This window comes from Pipistrellus hanaki, assembly GCF_964339955.1.
Source record: "Pipistrellus hanaki genome assembly, chromosome: 4".
Lineage (NCBI taxonomy): Eukaryota > Metazoa > Chordata > Mammalia > Chiroptera > Vespertilionidae > Pipistrellus > Pipistrellus hanaki.
This window is the reverse complement of record NC_140506.1, coordinates 29656452-29666154: the sequence shown is the minus strand read 5'-3', so window position 1 is coordinate 29666154 and position 9703 is coordinate 29656452.

Below are 9703 nucleotides of genomic sequence, written 5' to 3'. Positions count from 1 at the left end.
ATTTTCCCTTGGGTTATCTTGCCACATTAGTCAAGAGTTCCATGAAATTTATTTGAAGCAGACATTGTTGTGAGTATTACCAATTTAGAGAAGTAAAAACTATTGCATTTGTAGTGCTCTTAAATCACACATTCTTAGAAATATTATATTCTACTTGAGTCACTGAGTTTGTTGATTACAATTGGGCTTCATTTTTGTGGGACATGGCAGTGTCCATCACTGATTATATTATTGTTCTGTAGTCTTGTTAGTACAGGGGTGATGGTGTTTCTTTGAAGCTGACAGATCCCAGTTGTGTAAGAGAGGGTTCATCAATTAAGCCATGACGTATTAACTGAGCACTCAATTGTGCATAAATCCAGGTGCTTCATGGACCCTGCGGACTGTTGGGGGTTCTGTCTCAGGGTGCTGTCTTCCTCAGCACTAACCACTGGTTCGCTTTGCAACACCGTGGCTATTCAAACTAGGTGCATATGGAAAACAACAAGTTACTAATCCTCAGAGGTTATCCACAGAGGTTCTCTTAGGTCTGCTACCACTCAGCAAGAGAAGAAAAAACATTTTTAGTGGTAGGACTGGGGCCCCTGGGGTCCCTGGGTAGGCATCCCAAACAGCCAAGGTATGTCCATGGAATCTGGCTCCTAGTTAATCATCACAAACAAATTATTCCTCCTGCTGACTATATCATCCTGAGCCATTGTCTGGAAGCCTCTGTGTAATTAATCTCCTGTTTAGCACAGACACTCTGGTGAAACATTAGTTCCCTTCTTCTGCCTTCCCTTTTCCCCTTCACTGAATGGTTGAACACATGATTTAATTCTTCTCTGCTGCATGCCAGTTTTCTCTGATCCGTGGCCACATGGCAGAACATGCCAACATGTAGTCCCTGAAGATTTGTATTTTACATCCAGGTATACCGAGAGTGCCTCAAATCTCCCAATCTTCAAATCCAGTTCCTGGGAGGAAGAAAGGCCCTTCATTTGACTGGAAGGACATGCCTATGGATACGGGTAGGGAGCAGGGAACAATTTCTTCAAAGGAGATTCTGGGCACCCTCTGCATACGTTTTTAGCACTCCCGATACCTCTTTTCTGTATAATGTTGGTTCGGTCCCAGATTTGGTACAAATCCTCCTGTCAACATCTTGGGCCATGTTAGTTTCCCATCTCTCTACCAACGACACTGACAGCCCAGAAATGAGGATTCTCAACAGACAGTTTATCTCTCCCTGCTTCTCCATCAGCTGAGCCCTGCACTCCCCAGCTTCTGTACCAATAGCTGAGGTCAATGTGCTTCTAGCCCTTTTATTCCTTCTCCAGCTTCAATAAACTCTTTATTCCAGTGCCTTTCTGAGGCCACCTGCTCTCATTAGTAGGCAATGAAGTCCCTGCTGCAGCTCAGGGACTTGGGCCTGGAAGTGCTCGTTATAATCCGAATTCCATTTCTCCACAGAAACGGTTTTTGTCAGAGCTGAAGTAATGCTTGGGGGCAGTACCTCTCATGGCTGGTGCCTTTCGTATCAAGTAGGCTTTTTATAGGCTGACATGAGAGCCCAGCTACAATTAAATGTTAATTCTGAAATGTTTGTTCCTATAACTCAATTGTTGTCTTAGGAATAGATTTTTTTTCTGGGGAACAAAACCTGTTTGTAAATTAGAAACCCTATGATACGTCACAAACAGTCTGGGCCATGTACTCGAGCCTGTGCCTAAAGCACAGCGTGGGCCTCAATGTTCAGAACAAAGGTTCAAACGAAGGACATCAAAGCAAGGCACAAATGGATAGTCACGTCTTACCTCAGGCTTTATGGGAGAGGCATGGATGCCAGAACTTGGGGCGTATATGGGGAAAGGATTGTAGTTAGAAGCGGAAATGAGGGCCACGGCCTGATATTAAACCCCGCTAGCCAGGCAGGGCAAAAACTGGGATGGGACCCAGGAAGGAGTTTGGAAATGGTTATTGCCAGTCATGGATAATATAGGAAGCCCCCAACAGATGTTGGACTCAAGTTGCGTTGGAGCTGGGACAATTGTCATTATCAAGGCATCTGTCTCAGGCTGGGGGCTAAGATTGAAGATCCTAAGTAGGATTTCAAGAATGAAACAGGATCTCCAACTGGGAACAGTTGGAACTAATATATATCAGGAGAAGAAAGGAGAATGTATGTCTACTGGGCACGGCAGCCCCATTATCAGAATGAGGCATCTGGGAAGGGAATGAACTGTGATGATCAAGCTAGGGCCTCAGAGAGAAGCCCAGATGCCAGTGCTGAATCTCCACATTTTCGTCTTACCCTGCACCTGCACTTTAAATGGTCCCCTGAGGACAAGAAATGATTGGCAGGTCTTCTTTATTCCTAGTGCACTGCCAAGACCCCAACACAAGGGATCCTGCTTGCGTTTCTGTTGCTTAGCAACAACCACCTCCTTGATTACCACAATTTTTCTGAGCTATCTACTCAGAAACTGGGTACATGGGGCTACAATGAAGAAGGCAAAGGCCTGCTTGTTCAATCAAATGCAAGTTCACTTGAAAGTACCAGCAAGTGCATTCCCAGTACAAGCACTGAGTGGGAACAACAGACTAATGTCATGCTGAACCTAAATACAGATGGGAGGGGAGTGGGAGTGAGAGGGAGAGGAAATTCAAATGTTCTATAAATCCTGGAATTCTCAGAAATGGAGAGAAAGAGAAAGATAAGTAAATAAATAAAATGTTAGATGAAGTTATTTTAAATATTAGATGATATGTTTTAAATGTATATTAAAATCAAATTTCATCATTCTCTTTCTAGTACAGAGATTAATTAATTCTGTCAAACATGAAGAAAAGCAAGTACCTTGACATTCAAAAAGCTTCAGACTTCCAAGATTAAAATGGTCGTAAATGTTCCTCAGGAATTGCAGAAATGAAATGCTAACATGTTAAATTGTTGGGAAATTCTGTTCTCTGCAAGGTAGAACAAGGACTGAGTCATCAAGGAGATGATATAATGCCACAGACAGTTTTGAAAAGTCCAGGGTAGAGATCTGAAGGTTCTATTCCCACCTGGAAGACCATCAGATGGAAAATGCTCTACCTCCAGAGGTTACATTTGAATCTGGAGGCATTATACTTAGGAGAAGAGTGAATTGAGAGAGTCTCTGTGTCTGTCCGTTAAAGCCTTAAACTATGTGTCTATCAGTCATAGCCTGATGGAAAACATGCCTGTGCATTTTTCTTCTTGGAAATTAGGGATGTAGAATATTCTATTATGATTAGGGATCGCTGACCACTGGTATAGATGGTTTAGCTTTTTTCATATATATTCCTCTATTTCTTTTTTCCCCTCTCAATATAGTTATATCACTTTATTTAGTCTGCTTTGTTATTATAATAATAATACTATATATAATTATATCATAATTGATAATTATTATAATTGTTCACTACAGAGGCAAATCATCTAATATGATTATACCTCTTTCTTGTACAATGTTTTGTTCTTGAATTTCTTTTGTCCCTCATTGTGTCTCATTTTCTTCAGTTGCCAGGTGTGTGTGATGTGTGTATGTGTGTGTGCATACACGTGTCCCTTAGTCTCTCTTTGTATTAGAACATTTCTTAAATGTTTAGAGTCCTTTCGTGTTAAAATGTGAAGTACTGAAAATCTTATTTGAAGCTCTGTGAGTTGTGTGGGCTTGCCTGATTTGTATGGGAAACTGCTAAGTATAATTTATGAAAGCCCTTTTTTTCCTGTAGCGTTCAGTTTTTTCTGGAAAGTAATTGCTAATTTCCTGTCCGCGTGTGTGTGTGTGTGTGTGTGTGTGTCTGGGTGTGTGTGATATTGTCTGCTGGTTGGGTGAAGGAGGCTGCCTATCCCACTGTTTAGTGTACAGATAGTCACTTAATTGTTTTGACCATGCATCTCCTTCAGGTGCTGGCTACATGAGTGCTGAGTCAGCCTGAGTCAGGCTCCTAGGTGCCGAGCCTGCAGTGAGTGCTGTGTGGTGTGAGAGGAGAGTGTCTCCCTCACCTCTGGTTGGTGACCCCTCTGCAAACCCCAGGTTCTGGCTTCTTTAGATTCTTCTTCAATCCTCCACGCAATTTCCATTGCAACGACCATGTTTCATGAGGACTCTTACTTAAGTTAATGATGAATGAAAAACACAATCCAAAGCCATTGAAGTATAGACTTTAGTGGGTTAATTGTATGGTATGTGAATTGTATCTCAGTGAAGCTGTAAAAAAATTATCCTCACATCAAAACAGTGTGCAAACAAGTGAACACTACTTTTCTAACAAAATAAACTGAGTAAGTCTATGTGTGTACATATAATAAAATAATTCAAATTTTATTTTCATATTGAAGATGAAAATAAATAGTAAAAATGCTACAGAGAACATTCAATTTGGTAGTAATAAATAAAATAATATAAATAATAGAAACTGTCAAATTTGAACTAACTTTCTAATTGTTATGTAAATTATAGGAAATCTGAGAAATAACAGGGACATATGCAGCAGAGAAAACAAATTTCTGTAAATGTTCCATTTTCTATAGAAGTTACTCTCATAGGAATAATTCCCAAGGAAAACAAACAAAAGAACCCAAAACACCCTAAAATAGAAAAACATAAAAGGCAACTTCTGTAATAAATTGTGTTTGTGGTATGCATACACACTGAAATAAACAACACTGCCACATTTCCATTCCCAATTTAATAAATAAACATAGAAAACACACTGTACAAAGAAACCATTCATATAAAAATGTAATAAGAAATGAAATTTTGGATGCAGTATAATGAAAATTGTAAGTCGAGGAACATGGTTTGAAAAAAGTCTATCTCTCAAACACGTATGATTAAAATAAAGTTTAGAAGCATCTTCTATCCCATTCTACAAATAAACGTAGAAAATCAACAGGGACTTTTTAAATCCTCACTAACATTAATTAGGAGAACAGACAGATCAAAGAAGATCAATTTATATAATACTAAAATAAGAGGAATGCATACATCTTAATGGACAAAACCACAAGATTTCTTTTGTGAAATAATCACCCCAATACCTATATTATACATAAGGACTTGTTTGCTGTTGAAGGCTGATCTTAGGTAATGAAGATAGAAATGGTTAATCTTGCAATGATAAAAATAGGTAGAGGGGGCGCACTCTTGCTCTGTAGAGCATGCCCGCCTGAATCTTCCTTTGGAGTGTACTTTGCTTTCTTCCTCTTCAGATTTCAAGGCTCTTCTTTTGCCTGTCACTCCTTTCCTGAGCCCAGGCCAACCGGCTCACTTTTCCTACTTCTGTGACCTTCTAAATAAAAAGGAATAGACAGATGAAAACCTCTGCTTTTCTTATCTTTGCTCTTTCAGAGGTAATAGCTCTATCTCCTGCCAGAATACCTTAAATATATTATTTAGATACAGGCAGATTAGGTGCCTCAATCAAATTACTCACAGCTCTGCTCTTTTAGTTTTGAGGAAATAAATGATGGAGACCTATGTCAGTTTCCTGTGGGTGCTGGAACAAATGACCACAGATTGACATCTTAGTTCACAGAAGTTTTTCTCTCATAGTGGGCTGAATTCAAGGTGCCAGCAGACCAAATATTAGAACAAGAGATGCCCCTAGTGTTCTTATCATTTAGGAAATTGTAAGGATTTTTATTGATTTCAGAGAGGAAGGGAAAGGGAGATAGATATATATCAATGATGAGAGAGAATTATTGATCGGCCGCCTAGTGCACATCCCCCACTGGGGAATGAGCCCAAAACCTGAGCATATGCCCTGATTGGGAATTGAACCGTGACTTCCTGGTTCATAGGTTGACGCTCAACCACTGAGCCACCTTGGTCAGGCAAGGAAATTGTAAGGATTTTAAGAGCTCTGTGTGGAGTTGGGGCAGGGACCAATATATAAATTTTATAATATTTCATATATACCAAAACAAGTTTCAAGTCAAAAGTCATTTTGCTGTGGAGTTCCGTCTTCTTCTATTAAGGCCTTCAACTGATTAAGTGAAACCTGTTCACATTATGGAGGATAGTCATTTTATTCAAAGTCTGCTGATTTGAATGTTGATCTCCTTCACGGAACATCCAGAATATTTGGCCAAATATCTGGGTACTGTGGTCTCGATAAATTAACCATCACAGTGATCTTTGCTTCAGAGCTCCCCATTGGTTTGGCTGAGATGATTGGATCTCCATTGCAATCCGAGAGTCTTCCTAACAATTCTGATTCTCTCCCCACCCCCTTCTTTTCACAGAATCATGGTCCAAAAACTCTTCTGCCCATTCCTGCTTCCTTTTCCTGTTTCTCTTCAAGGTGTTGCACTGCCCCTCCCTCAACTCTTACCTGTTACACGCCTAATTGCCTCAGTGTGCTTCCTGAAGACCTACGTAGACACACCCTCAGAGAAGAGTTTTGGAATAAATACTTGCAGGCCTCTTTTTTTATCCCCTTCCTGCCATTGAATTTCCTGGGTGATGGGAGTTCTAATAGGCAACTCTTGGTGGGCTAACTGGTCAGGATGGGAGTTGCTCAACAGAAATAGAAAACCATATTTAGAAGTTTGGAACTTTTCACCCCATCCTTTATCCTCTGGGAAGGAGAGAGGGAATAGTGAATGAGTTATTGATAAGTCACAACTGGACAATACAACCTCCATAAAAATCCTCAATATTTGGGGTCAGAGAGCTTCCAGGTTGGTAAAGATGTGAAGATCCTAGGAGAGAAGTGTCCTTGGAAGGAACATGGTGGCTCTTTGCCCTTCCCATACACCTTCCCCTATGTGTCTCCTCATCTGGCTGTTCATCTGTATCTTTCATTGTATTCTTTATGATAGATCTGTGTGTTTCCTTGAGTTCTGTGAGCTAACCTAGTAAATTATCAAACTCAAGGAGGGGATAAAGGAACCCCAATCTATGGTTGATTGGTTGGAAGTACAGGTGACAATCTGGGACTTGCGGTTGGCATCTGAATGGGGCAACTAAGGCACCCGTGTGGGATGCACTAAGTCTAGGTAGATAGTGTCAGAATTTAATTGAATTACAGGTCACTCTCCCCAGCCCCCAGTGTTGCAGAGAACTGTGCCATGTATGTAAAACACACACATCTAGTGCCAGAAGAACTATTTGTATATATAAAAGCGACCATCACAATCAAAACAACTGGACAGACAACCAAACAGGCTGCATGGGGCAACCAGGCCGGCAGGGGGTTAGTGAGGTCTGACCAAATGACCGAGCAGCAGGCTGTGTGGGGTGGCCAGGCAGGCAGGGGGTCAGTGAGGGGGCAACCAAACGACTGAACAGCAGGCTGCGTGGGGCAACCAGGCCGGTGGAGGGGGTAGTTAGAGGTGACCAGGCTGGCAGGCAGGCAAGCATTTAGAAGCCAGCAACCCAGGATTGTGAGAAGGATGTCCAACTACCGGTTTAGGCTTGGTTCCCCAGGATCGAGCCTAAACCAGCAGTTGGACATCCCCCAAGGGGTCCCAGATTGGAGAGGGTGCAGGTTGGGCTGAGGGGACTTTCCCCCTTTGGTGCAGGAATTTCATGCACCAATCCTCGTGAGTAAAGAAAAATACAGGGGTATTTTTTCTAAACAGAGTTATCAGGTTGAGCCTGCACTCAAGGAAAGGGTGTAAGACCCTGGAGGCAATGATCACTTGGGCCATTTTAGAGGTGGCCTACCATCTATGCTAAAGTAAGTCAGCTTTACTATTCATGTTTTCATATGGTAAGGAAAGACCACACCATATCACATTGTGATAATGGTTTTAAAATTGGGATTTATGTTCCATAGCACTGATAAATATTTCTGCCAGAACCCAAGCCCTGTGGAGAAAAAGGTGTTAGCTTTTAGAGAAATGGAATAGTGGAACATACACCTTTTCTCATTTTTCCTCTGCATACTCATGTCATGCTATATGCTGCTTCCTCACTCGCCTTGGGCTTGACCATCTGACTTGCTCTGACCGGTGGGACGTGAGATGAAGGAACACAGTGCCAGTTCTGAATGGAACTTTAAGAGGCATTGTGTGTTCCCACTTACCTTCTTGCTCTCCTGCCTGCCAGAATGAAAACACACAGAATGAGAGACACAGGACATAGGAGTCAGGTCTGGGCCAGTTGAGCCACCATCACCTGCAGACCTGAAAGCAAGGAGGGTGTCCTTGTTGTGGACGGCCTTGACAGTTTGTGGTGTATTAATGCCGTGGCAAAAGTTGATTGGGACAGTGGGGATAGAAACGACTTCCCAAAGAGTATCTAATTCTGTCAGTATTCTGTTACCAAATCCCACTGAGACTGATTGAGCCCAGAGGATACTGTGTTTAGGAGCATTCGTTCCCAAGGCCTGCTGTATGATTCTAGAAAAATTCTCAGTGCTGCTTGGCCAGTGTGGCTAACATCGACCTATGAACTAGGAGGTCACAGTTCGATTTCTGCATATGCCTGGGTTATGCAGGTATCAGCCAAGCAATGATTCTCCCTCATCATTGATGTTTCTATCTCCCTATACCTCTCTATTCCTCTCTGAAATCAATTAAAAAAAATTTATTTAAAAAATTCTCAGTGCATTCAGCAAAGACTTTAGCAAGAAAGGATTTTTTTTTAAACCACTGATGACAAGCCATTGTTTTTAAAACTTAGAAAATGTTCAGTTTCTAAAATTTCAGAAATCATATTTTACCTCTATCCAAAACTTTTTAATTTGGTTTACTTTTTAACTGAGATAATTGCCATTGAATCCAAATAGTGGAAAAGGAAACTCCTAAAATGACACAGTGAGTGGGCCGACTATTATTAACTCAGTAGGACAGCTGTTTAGATGGTTATGTGATTGTGCTATATCTCTGAACAGAGAGGAGAAACCTGAAAGGGTTTTGGTAAACAACATACTGCCTCTCAATATCTCTGGGAACACTGATGTAAATGAACCACTTATATTTCTTATCTGAAAAAGAGCAAAGCAAAACAAAATACTGAACAATGTGGGAGACATTCATGATAGAGTTTAATTTTTTTTAAACATTTTAAAAAATTTATTTGTTCTTAATTCTTTGCCTGCCTAGTCAAAGAAAAGCCAAGGTTGCAAAATTGTTTAATGCTATGAGGATCAGAAATAATTTTGAATATAGTATTTGGGTTATTCTGGAATATCGTGTGTGTGTGTGTGTGTGTGTGTGTGTGTGTGTGTGTGTGTGTGTATTAGCTTTGGTCTTTTTAAAATGCTCTCCAGGAGATTGCAATCCAGACAAACTCTAAATTTGCAATCCTCTGGTGAACTCTTAAGTTCCAACTGTAAGACAAGCTCTACCTGGTTCAGACCTTCCATTAGCCCCAAGCTAGCTAGCATTTCATTCTGATTCCATGTTTACTGAGCAATTCCCTGCTCACTGGAGATTGGCTATAGAAGGAATTCACACTCATCAACTTCTTGTGATGATTCTCTTGCACATTCTAAAAGAGCTTCTTGTCATGATTTTTCCAATTCAAGATGGAAAGAATACCTTCCATTTTTTGACATGAGAATTTCAATTCTGTGGGACATTATAGTTCTCACAGTAAATAAACGAATTGGAATTCCTGTGTTCATTCTAGTCTCCTGTGGATTTTAATTATCATGGTCTATCTTTCACTCCTTAGTGCAAACAAGGTCCTTGCCTGGGGACTTCAAAGTAGAAGGCAAGATTTAGCAAGCTTTCCCT